Source organism: Abramis brama (genome assembly GCF_963993115.1).
Source record: "Abramis brama genome assembly, chromosome: 10".
NCBI lineage: Eukaryota > Metazoa > Chordata > Actinopteri > Cypriniformes > Leuciscidae > Abramis > Abramis brama.
Window position 1 is genome coordinate 32791314 of NC_139972.1, and position 12986 is coordinate 32804299.

Consider the following 12986-nt stretch of genomic DNA (forward strand, 5'->3'; position numbering starts at 1 on the left):
CTCCTACGCACTTCCGTAGGACCAATCAGCGAACAGAGGGAGTGGCTGAGAACGATGACGTTGATGTAGTGCGTCAGTTTGAGTTCAGTAATGGCAGCGGAGAAAGACGTGAGAAAAGCTATTCGGTCCGTTGTTGCAAAACTGCCGAATATATAGAAGTTAAAGCCGGAGCTAGAACAATGTTTGCTAAGTTTTGATGGTGTCCATGATGTTGTGTCCCTCCTCCCCACGGGGTTCGGGAAAAGTTTGATTTTCCAGCTCACTCCGCTAGTGGCGAACGATAGGGATGCAAAGCCGATAGTTGTTGTCGTCTCCCCTCTTGTTGCACTAATGGAGGACCAAGTGAAGGAGGCAGAAAAGTTAGGAGTTTGTGCTGGGCAGCTCGGCGTGCACGATGACCGTGACCTTTTGGACGGTGATCACAGCATTTGCGGCAGATCCGAAACGACCGCAGCGGCATAGATATATACACTAGATGTCGCCTTAAAGACATTCGTTCCAATGAACTGCCGTAGACAAGGCGACTTCTAGTGTATATATCTATGCAACAGTCTGCGTACACGTCACACACCAGGATGCGCGCGCGCCCTCAGATCACTTGGACGTGGTTGTGTATAAGAGGTAAAAACGATATAAATACTGTTCGTTTTCTCACACAAACCGCTCGTTTCGTGTCTTAGGCCATCAATGTGTACTTACGATGGGGAACTGTTTTAATTTGGACTCTGTGCATGCTCTTAGACAGTGACCACAGACCTGCATTAAATGACTGACAGACAAGAACGGTTTGACCTAAAAATATCAAAATTGAAACTACTGCGGAAAAAAGACACCTACATCTTGGATGCCCTTGAAGTAAGCTAAAACATACCAAAATTTAATTTCAAAGTGGACTATCCCTAATGATTAGACCCAGCTTCGACTGTTGTTAGTTGTTAGTTGACTGGATACATCACTGTCCTTAGTGTCAAATATACATTTAGAATTTACAATTGTTCCTTGAACTCTTAAATTCGATGAACAAAACCTGCAGCTCTCGTTGACAGACATCTTATTCTAAACATAATCCTCTGATCATTCTGACTTGTTGTTTCCGGCCGGTTTGGTTTCGGCGCATGACATACGTCACGATCACACGTTAGCGATTGGCTATGGCAGATCCTGAGTCACTCTGGGCAGATCCAATAGTTTTGAACTTTAACAGAGAACCCGCCTACAAGGAAGTAAACGTTTCTCAATGGAGAGAGGCCAGACTCTCTGTACAAATGAAATGTACGAGAGTCTGGTAGAACCAGGCTAGAGCCATGACCCATCTTCGCTTAAAAAGACTGACGTCCGTTTCACACATACTCCGTGTGCAGTGTGTATGCGTGCAGGAGCAGCATGCGTGCTTTCACACATGCTGCGTTTGCAGTGCGTAACTGATCCGCGGCTGTACCACAAACTCATACTCAGTATTTGTATTTCAAATCCAGAAGTTATCAGCAACTTTTATTTAAAAAAAGTTTTGTCAGCATTGTGATTCTCTTTGCATTACTTCTATATAATTATATATTAAGTTGCTCAAGCAAGTGGCAAAATATTTAACCATGCACTTATATTACAGTTTTTCTCGATTGCTTAAACACATTTCTTGAAACTATGCCTCGTATTCTCAAAACTATAAACACAAATCCATAACGTCTCACCCAATTCCCCAAACATCCTATTTTCAGGTCAAAATGAAGCTCTACACTCAAAACCATTCACTCTTGCTGAAAAACCAAACTTTGCCCTCAGACAGGACACACAAGCCCTCAAAATCACACACACTACAACATAGTCTAAGGGCGCTTTCACACTAGCACTTTGGTGCGCACCCGGGTTCGAATGACGTCAGAGTTTGGTTCGTTTGGATGATGTGAACGCTGTCTTCCGAACTCGGGTGCGCACCCGCGAACCGTACTCAAGTCCGATTAAAAAGGTGGTCTGGGTTACGGTTCATGTGAACTCGGGTACGGTTCGCTGCTGATATGAACGCAACTGAACCAAACCGCGGAAGTGAACCGCTATTGATGACGTATAATGTATCTTCGGCGGACAGCCCGCTGTCTTTGAAACGTTTTCAGAATTTTTGCAGCAGACAGACGCAAGTGTGTTTCTGTATGTCTATGTTGAAAACAAAACCAAAGGTTAAAAAAAACAAGAACAAATGTCAACCGAGCAAGTCTATCCATTTGGGCGCCTTTTCATTTGCGGTTACCAAGCAACACCATTACGTCAGCTGCAGCCTGATGACGCAAGCGTACCGCGGTTCAGATAGAAATAATATAATGTGAACACAGTCCATCGGGGGCAGGGGGAGGGGGGAGCAATCGAACTCGGGTTCGGAACAGGCAATCGAACCAAGTGTGAAAGCGCTCTAAGACACTGGTGCAATAAATTCAAAACAACATTTCCAAAACTGGTAAGTTATGTTGCTTGTGGTTCCCCCCCATCACAAACCTTTTCACATGATGAACACAAAAGACACAACCAGTGGATACATTGGCACATTTTTATTCATACACAGAAAACACACACACAAAAATATTTTTTTTTCCTGTTTTACTCTCTTTTTTTTTTACTCTTTTTTTTTTTTTACCCTCTCCTCTAAATTTTTTTTATATTTACCTACAGTAAGATGTGTGTAACCAACATATGACAGTAAAAGAGCACACACAAACCATATTCTAATATGGAATTCGAATTGTATTGGAATGGTAAAGAGTGTTGGGACGTGACAGGAGGGTCTCCACTCAAGGATACAATATGATGGATACGTCTAAGAATGTTCCACATATGGTTGAAATACCATCATTTGCCTAGAAAGGTAACGGGGGGGGGGGGGGGATGCCTTCGTTTAAGCAACAGCAGGGGCAGACCAACGTAAGTGGTGGGCAGGACACAGGAGGCCACGGGTAAGGATCAGCAGACGGGGGGGGGGGTTCTCTTCTCACAGGACAGCATCAGATCACTGAGTGTCACCTCTCTTTCACAGGACAACGGGGATGGGACGGAGGACCAGGACCTTCGTAGTGGGGAGCAGAGAGTAGTAGGTGGTGGGCAGGGCACAAGGGGCTCCAGGTGGGTGGCAACAGACGGTAGGCTTTCTCTTTTCACAGGACAGCGTCAGATACTGAGTGTCACCTTTCTTCCACAGGACAGCGGCAACATGCAGTGGCGGATAGCAGTTTCTCTGTGTTCACAAAACAACAGCGGTGAGTACAGAATCCAGCAGTTAACAACTGAGTTTTCTTCCCACAGGACAGCAATGGCAGGATGCAGCGGCGGATAGCAGTTTCTCTATGTTCACAGAACAACAGTGGTGAGTACAGAATCCAGCAGTTAACAACTGAGTCTTCTTACCACAGGACAGCGATGGCAGACAGCGGTGGCGGATAACAGTTTCTCTGTGTTCACAGAACCTCAATGGTGAGTACAGAATCCAGCAGTTAACAACTGAGTTTTCTTCCCACAGGACAGCAATGGCAGAATGCAGTGGCGGATAACAGGTTCTCTATGTTCACATTAATTCTTGGTTCCCCACCGGGCTGGACGATCTCCGACTAAGCTTTCAGAGTGCTGGTAACATCAAGCTTTCAAATACTCGTGCATGTATCAAACCACTTTAAATCTTCACACGTGCTCACTTCAATCGTCAGACACTGTAATGCCACACCGCTTAAGAGTGAAAAGGGTACCTTCACTTCAGCTCGTCGGGCCGGCGGATCCACTATGATGATACGTTTGAAGGGAGACACCAAGTTTGATCAACAATCCGTAATTCAGAGCACACTCGTGTCTTCAAACTGCCGCCTCTGCCTCTCGTCTTCTCGTACCTCAACTTTGATCAAGACCGCTCTGCTTATCTGCACACTCCTCTCTTCAAACTGCCGCTTCTCTCTTCTCAAGCCGCCGTGCACACTGAACCCCAAACCGCCACGCACACTGAACCCCAGACCGCCACACACACTGAACATTGAACGCTGAACACCGAACGTTGAAATAGCCACTTGATTATCCACTGCAGCTGTCGCTCATCAACATGGGCGGCCATGACAGGTCACCGGAACCGGCCTGGTGTTACATCGGAACTGTTTCCCCAAGGGAACTCGTTCCGTTTGTTATAATTCCTATTTGTCACTCCGTGACAAAAGCATGAACAAGTTTCTCTAAGTCTTGTCTGGAAACAAAGCATCTAATTTTTGCAATATTTTTCAGATGATAGTATGCTGATTTAGTTATTGCTTTGACATGAGTACTGAAACTAAGGTCTGACTCTAGTGTCACACCAAGATTCCTGACTTGATTTTTAGTTGTTTGACCCCTAGAGTGAAGGTATGCGTTCACCTTGAGAACTTCATCTTTGTTTCCAAAAGCAATGACTTCAGTTTTGTCTTTGTTTAACTGAAGAAAGTTTTGGCACATCCAACTGTTGACTTCATCGCTGCATCGGCACAGGGAGTCAATGGGGCTGTAGTCGTTAGGCGATAGGGCTAAGTAGAGCTGTGTGTCGTCTGCATAGCTGTGGTAAGCAATTTGGTTCTTTCTCATTATTTGGCTCATTGGGAGCATATACAGGTTGAACAGGAGTGGCTCAAGAATTGAGCCTTGAGGGACTCCGCATGTCATGGATGTCCACTCAGACTTATGATCTCCTATACTCACATAATAACCTCTCCCATCTAAGTATGACCTGAACCATTTTAGGACTATCCCAGAAAGCCCCACCCAGTTTTCCAGCCTGTCAAGAAGTATGTTATGATCGACAGTGTCAAATGCAGCACTCAGGTCGAGTAGTACCACTGATAATATTACCAATTCACCTACTCATTGTGGACTGTTTAAAAAGAGTTGGAAAATCTAACATGGATAATCTTTTCACTTTTGTTCCAACTTTTTTGTAGTGTGTTGTAGCCATCAATATAAAAATGTGTTTATATTTACAAAATACAAATAGGTTGTTCAGTGAAAACATTGGAAAACCTTTCTTTGTACTTTTGTCAGTTAAAAAAAGGTTAAAGAGAATTAACAAATGACAGATTGTGAATTTTATTGCATTTTACAAAACGTCCCAACTTGTCTGGACATGGGGTTGTGTACATCCATATTGAAAAGTGTTACCAAAATACCTTAGTGCTATCATCACACTGTAAAAACTAATTTCCTCTTTATCTTATCACTCTACTTCTGACAGGTTCAAAAATAAATACATTTGAGTTCAGCTTCCTGTCCTCAACCCTTAACCACAATTAAGGTTAAAGCATATGCAGCACACAGAAGAATATTTCACGCCACAGTGACATATCAAAATCATTTAGGCACACTTTTATTCATTACTTTTTGTATTTATTTAGATTCTTCTATGGTCACTTCAGATTTGTTACATGCGGTGTCAAAACCCGAGACCAAAAAAGTGTCTCATTCTTTCTCTAATAACGCTTTGTTGAGAACAAAAGGTTTTTTTTGTTTGTTTTTTTTTTGCAAAATATTTTTACAGATTTTATTAATGTTATAACATTACACTAAAAATGCTGGGTTGTTACAACCCATGTTTGGGTCAGATATGGACATATGGACATGGACATTTTTAAACCCAATGGTTGGGTTTGTCCACATTTGACCCAAACATGGGTTGAAACAACCCAGCATTTTTATGAAATGTTCATATTCATGATAGTTCACAGTGCATCAACTAATGTTAACATACAACTTTTGTTATGTATTCCAAATGTATTAGTAAATGTTGAGATTAACATGAACTAAAATTAACAAATGCTGTAGAAGTGTTTAATGATGTTCATGTTAACTAAATGTAGTTAACTAATGGTAACAAATGGAACCTTACTGTAAAGTGTTACAAATATAAATAAACATGTTTGAAAGCTGCAAGAAAACATTATTCTAAACTTCACCTATACAGAAGTTGACTTTTAAAAATATCGGTCATATTGATTAAACTCAATTTGAGCTGAATTAATTTGATATTTAACACTAATTAATTTTCTTTGTTTGACTACTCCTGTATTTTCACACAATTTAAAACAAGGCATGACTCACCGTAGCTCTCTATCTTGAAGCTCTACAGAAGAACACTGTCTGTCACTTCCTTAAAGAGCAGGAACTTCATTTGAGTGTCTCAGATGTTTTAGATGACAGTCAAATGTGTTTTTTTTTTTTTTTTTCTCAGTAATATGACATTTGGTAAATTGCAAAAATGTAACAGAAGTTATTTGAAGTTGGTTTGTGACAATTTATTCAGAACTCTTTTTTGCTGTTTGCTCAGAAATTTATATGAATTATAAAAGGCATTCTCAGTTCAGTTCTGACTGACAAACAGCACTGTCTTAAAGGGATAGTTCACTTTGAAATTAAATTTTGGTATGTTTTAGCTTACCTCAAGGGCATCCCAGATGTAGGTGTCTTTGTTTCCGCAGTAGTTTCAATTTTTATATTTTTAGGTCAAACCGTTCTTGTCTGTCAGTCATATAATGCAGGTCTATGGTCACTATCTCAAAGAGCATGCACAGAGAAGTCCAAATTAAACAGTTCCCCATCGTAAGTACACATTGATGGCCTAAGACACGAAATGAGCGGTTTGTGTGAGAAAACGAAGAGTATTTATATCGTTTTTACCTCTTAAACGTACACGCGCGAGAGATCACTACCGGCGCTTTCCGGTGTGGTGAACAATCGAGTCGAACAAATTTAATTTCAAAGTGAACTATCCCTTTAATCATCTAGTGTGGCTCAAACGAAAAGTTCATCGTCTAACACTTTATTACTCCTCACCATATTGTTTTCGTCTAAATAAAGCCAGATGACCTCTCAGCTCATGTTTGCAGTCCACCTCCGCATTGACTCTTTGCGTGTTTTCTCAGGACAGCGATGACCCCCGGCTCTGCTGCTTTCTGACCCTCTTAACCTCCTGGAATAAAGACAGCATTTGTCTTTCTCAACTTTCCTCTTTACTGGGAAAATTCGCTTTTTTCCCCCCTGTATTTCTCTGTGGATGTCGGGAAATCTCTGGCTTTGGTGTTCCACACAGAACAAACAAGACACAAATAGTATACAAACAGAAACGATGAGATTACAAGCAGCATTTAGCATGACACATGTAGGTCAAATGACTGAAATTGTATTCAGACACTTCATGGAGAAGAAACGAAGACAGCACATGAAGAAAATGCAATAATGTTTGTTCGATGATAATTACTAATTCAAAAATAAAAATTGATTGAACTAAAAAAAAAACCACAGTCTTTGCTTAAATATGATATGGCTGTATACGTTTTTTTTGTTGTTTTTTTTGTTGTTTTTTTTTAGCCATTTTACTTCCGCATTTCTTGTAAGGTGAGATGCACCACATATGTACTTTTATTATAGAAAAACGGTAACACTTTACAATAAGGTTAACTAACATGAACTAACAATGAGCAATACATTTGTTATGTATTGTATTGTATTAACAAATACAACCTTTGATTTTAAAAATGTATTGGTAAATGTTGAAATTAATATTAACTAAGATTAATAAATGCTAAAGAAGTATTGTTCATAGTTCATGCTAACTAATGTACTTAACTAATGTTAACTAATGGACCTTATTGTAAAGTGTTACCAGAAAAACATTTTAGTGCAGATCCACAATGTGTGAGATGAGAATAAATCAAATACGAGTAAAATAAACATTGCTTTATGTTATAATAGTGCTTTATAATCAAATATAGATATAAGTATATAATATAATATTGTGTGAAATATGTCATGCCCACTGGAGCCTCATCAACAGGGCACGCTGAATACCTCTGAGTAACTAACCTTGGAGCATGTCATGTTCAGAGAAAAAGTTGCTATGGCTACTTGCATACCTGAAAGTTAAAGTTGAGGTTATTCGCTTACTCTGAGTAAACTTACCCAGGTAAGTTGCATAACATGTTTTCTTGAATACCCCCCGGTAACAAACAAGAGATAAACAACACCAAACAAAGACCATGAGAAACACTGGGGATTAAATACACAAGGTAACATGGGGCAAACAAGGGACAGGTGTAAGTGATTAGTAATTATGGCAACGAATCAAGGTAACTACAGAAACTAACAAGGTAGGCAAGGAAACAGGAACTAAATGTGTTTTCACGCCATGCTGAAATTACCGTAATTATGAGATTTCAACTTGTAAAAAGCACTCACGTCATCGTAGAGCTCGTACTTACAGCTCCTACTTGTACCACCTGACTGCTGCAGATTAATTTAGGCGTTGATAGTGGTGCCATAGAAACACACAATTCCCTGTTCTAGGGCGTGAACTGCTCCGAATACAACATCATGTGTTGTAATTTCAATATGGTAATTATGACGTGACGTGAACGCAGCATAAACACAGAAGACCAAATACAGGAACAATGAGAACAAAACACAGTCCGAAACCAAGAACCACAAAACCATGCATGGGAACAAGAAATGATGAGGCATATGAGTGACATCATGTATATTGCAAAATGCTCAAAATGCTTTAATGCTCATAAGTCGCCTGAAACTGAAACCAGCAGATGCAGTGAACTCATCAGAAACATCAAAATATGTAAGCAGAACAGTGCTGTTGGTTGAGACGGCTTATATTCATTAATTCATCAAATGTGTATTATAAATGCTTTTAACATTACTTTATATTTCAGTTTAACACTGCAATTTGAAAATGCTTTCATTTTGAGAATGTCAAAGGACCGTGTGTTTGTTTTTGTGAAAATATGTGAATTGGAAATTGTTTCACTGTCCGTTGAGTGTTTTGATTTACAGTAACATGAGTCAAACGATCCTTCAAATGTGACAGAAGCTGAATCTTGTGATTTGTAGACTTCCTCTGGTCTAAAGCTCATGTGTTTTTGTCTGTCCTCTGTCCTTGGTGCTGAACCACATCAGGTGTGTGAACTGGAGTGACAACGCTTCAGAAGGGACGTCAGTATAGAAGACGAAAACAAAAGTTGGGTTAGCTTTTCCCCCAAGAGGAACACCTCTTTGACCCCTGACGATGTAATGATGTTTGTCATGTTCCTAAAAACTGCAGTGATATCTGATTTCCTTGGAAATATGGAAATATTTTTGTACGTGGTGTTATGTATCGCATCAGTAATTGACAAAGAGCGACAAGAGCAAAAGTGCTTTTAGTCATAGTAAATTGAATGCCCATTTAACTATTAAACAAATAATAACAAAAACATTCTCAAAAGTGATCACATGGGATAATGCACCACAGAAACTCAATATTTATTACTAACCTCACCCAAAAAGATCAATAATTTATATTATAATAAAGGGATAGTTCGCCCAAAAATGAAGCTCTGTCATCATTTACTCACTCTCAAATTGTTCCAAACCTGTATAAATGTAAAGGAAGATATTTTGAAGATTAAGCAGAGTAAATGATGACAGAATTTAGAATTTAGGTGAATTATCACAGAATCATTTATACTATATTATTTAGATTTAGATGTATCATTTATATCATATTTAAATTATTCTAATATGTTGATATCTTATCAATATTGAAAAGTTTCGCTGCTTAATATTTTTGTGGAAACTGTGATATACTTCTATTGAAAAGTCTGGGGCAATCTTTAAAAAAAAAAAAAATAGAAAGATGCATTAAATTGATCAAAATAACAGAAAATACATTTATATAATGACACAAAAGATTTATATTTCAAATAAATGCTGCTTTCTATTCATCAAAGAATCCTGAAATAGAAGTATCACAGTTTCCACAAAGATATTAAGCAGCAAAAAAATAAAAAAATAAATACAAATTATATATTAGAATGATTTCTGAAGGATCATGTGACATGGAGTAATGATGCTGAAAATTCAGCTTTGTATCACAGGAAAAATTACATTTTATATTATGATAGAAGACAGTTATTTTAAATTCCAATATTATTTCACAATATTGCTATTTTTATGAAATGAATGCAGCTTTGCCGAGCATAAGAGACTTCTTATACACTGAAAAAATGATTCGTTGAATTTAATCTTTTTTTTTTTATCGTAAGTGGTTGCACACAATTGATTTTAGCTCCATTTAAACAAATGCATTAAGTTGTCAACTAAAATTGATTAAGTTCAACTTAATGCATTTGTTTAAATGTAGCTAAAATCAATTGTGTGCAACCACTTACGATAAAAAATTGATTAAATTCAACGAATAATTTTTTTTAAGTTAATTATAATCTGTAATTTTGTATAATTGATATTCATTTTATGTTGATTATTGTTTATATTTATATTTTACATTTAAATAATTTATAATTATAAACATTTGTAATATAATTATACAGCAGCATCTGAAATTGTTTATTAAATTATCAATGATGTTTTGTCTAGACAGTATGAATGTGACTAGTTTAAATCATATGGAACAAGCATGGTCAGAAGTATGACCTAGTGGTTTGCACACATGATCAGACCTATCAAAATATGTTATTCATGTGGGTAAACATGAGTCAGTCCATCTCATGCCAGTTCCCAATCCTGAAACCCTCTAAACCCCATTAGTTTCTAGTTCTCTTTCTATCGCATGCCTACCTGGCAAGATAAAGTGTAAAAAATGAAATCTCACACACCATCTTAAATGGGTGACTAACTTCCGCTTTCTATTTCCTTTTGTCGCTTCTGCAGCTCTACCTCTAACCACTTCTGCGACTCATGTTGTCTGCTTTGCATTCTTTTTTAAGTAAGTCAAGGATCAAAATAAATGCACCTCAGCCCACATAAATCAGCTGAATTTAGTTCAGTTCAGTTAGGGTTAGGTTAGGGTTACATTTCCATGCAACACAAAAAAGGAAATAACTTTAAAAGAGTTGCATCAACTTTCTTCATCATTTCTTATTTGGTTTTTCATGGAAGATAGACAGTCATGTGGGTTTGGAACGACATGCGTGTGAATGAATGGCATTTTTATTTTTAAGTGATGTATTTCTTGAAGCGTCTCATGGCAACTGTAGCGTGACTCTGGTCAGATTGCTGGAGCTGTGCTGCATGTGAGAGGCTGCAGGTTCCTGTGCTCGTCTCTTTCAGTCTGAGTCATTCATTGTGTCGGAGGGGACGGAGTTTCATCTGTAAATATTTGCGTGCCCTACCAGAGCAGGTTTGAAAGAGTGAGAGGAAAAGTGCAGCGCTGTGACAGAGGAGACGCCAGCAGAGAGAGACAATAAGAAGGAAAAGAAGAAGTAGAGAAAACAAATAAGACAGACTAAATTTATGAATTACATCCTGAGAATCCATAGCAGGGGTTTCCTCAACTCAGTGCTATTTTAAGCCGACACTTTCCGGAAAAGTGCAATGCAAATTCTATTCAAAGTGTAGGCCTAATAACGGTGGAAATGTTCAATACTTTTTTTTGCAGTCAAGACTTAAAGGGGTCATATAATGCCATTTGTGTACAAGTTATTATGATTCTTTAGGGTCTAAATGAAAAGTTTGTAATACACTTTAATTAAAAAATCTCATTAGTATTGTAAGAAAACACTCATTTTACCTGGTCAAAAACAGCTCTGTTTTCAGCACGCCATTTAAGTGCATGTGTCTTTAAATGATAATGAGCTTTGCTCACCCCGCCCCTCTGTTCTGTGCATACACAGTTTGTAACACAATAACACAATAACCATAACGCGTTGTTCATTATAAACTTGGGAATTATATTGAGAATGTTGTACATAGAAAACATGCTGTAATGTACCCTGAGTGTAAACCTTAGCTATTGCTTCATCGTGAAGCGATTTGCAAAGATTAATATAAAGGTTAATAAAACGTTACACTCACTTCTTCTGGAGGTGCAGCAGGAACACGAATAGTTGGTACCGATCCTTTTTTCAGGAGCAGCTTCTTAGCAAAACCGTTTATTAAACTCGTTTATAAAGCAGTCTGGAGATAAATGATTCGCGCAAACATGAAAGCATTGACGTTGATCGTGGGGAATATTCCCTTCAAAAACAAACTCAGCCACTGCGTCTTCAGCGGTTCGGATTTAGGAACATCAAAATGACTGCTGTGTTCCTTATTACACCCAAGAACAGAACACCACAATCGCTTAGACGCCATTCTGCTCCAGCGTATCAACAATGGCGGACTATGATGACAGCTCGCTCAGGGATAGAAAAGTATCCTAAGAATGATATTAGTATATTTCCATTGTTCGTAAATTTGTAGTTGCCTATTTCAGGTGTTGCTATTTGTAAATAATAATAATAATAATAATAATACTGAATTATTAATTTAATTTTCACACCATGTCACCATACCAATAAATGTATCAATATCTAGGAGAATAATTATAATCACAGAGAAGAGACTTCACTCTGTGAAATCAACAAACATAACAAGAAATTAGATTGCATTTCACAGTGTGTTGCAATGACCGTGGTGTGACTTCATATGAAAGTGAAACTGTTTTTTAGTAAACTCAGTAAACTCACATTACACAATCCCCAGATATGCATGATGTCAATGAAAATAAGAACAATGTAGACTGTTAGACCAAATAAAGACTGTAACACTGACATTAGAATTACATTAATAAAATAAAGCTCAGCACTTTAAGTATCTATAACTCTATACAACTGTGAACTTTGTTGCATATTCAAATATTTAAAGTCCCACTGTAGTCCATAATTTTATCCCTTAAAACTCATCTTTGATCACCAAAATGACATATTTAAGCGTTCTTTCCTTGAAAAAAAAAAAAAAAAAAAAATCTTCATGCCTTAAAATAGCTTGAATGTAACTCTACACCCTTGCCTCATTTAGTATATGCAGTTCTATGAATATGCAAATGAGCCCCGCCTCCACTCACTCACACCAGCTCAGAGATCCACTCGTTGACGATCACACGTTGATCTGATTGGTTCAAGGTAGTTTGTGACGTCAGAAACACCAGCGATTTCAAACCGTGTTTTTGAGACTGTCTTTGG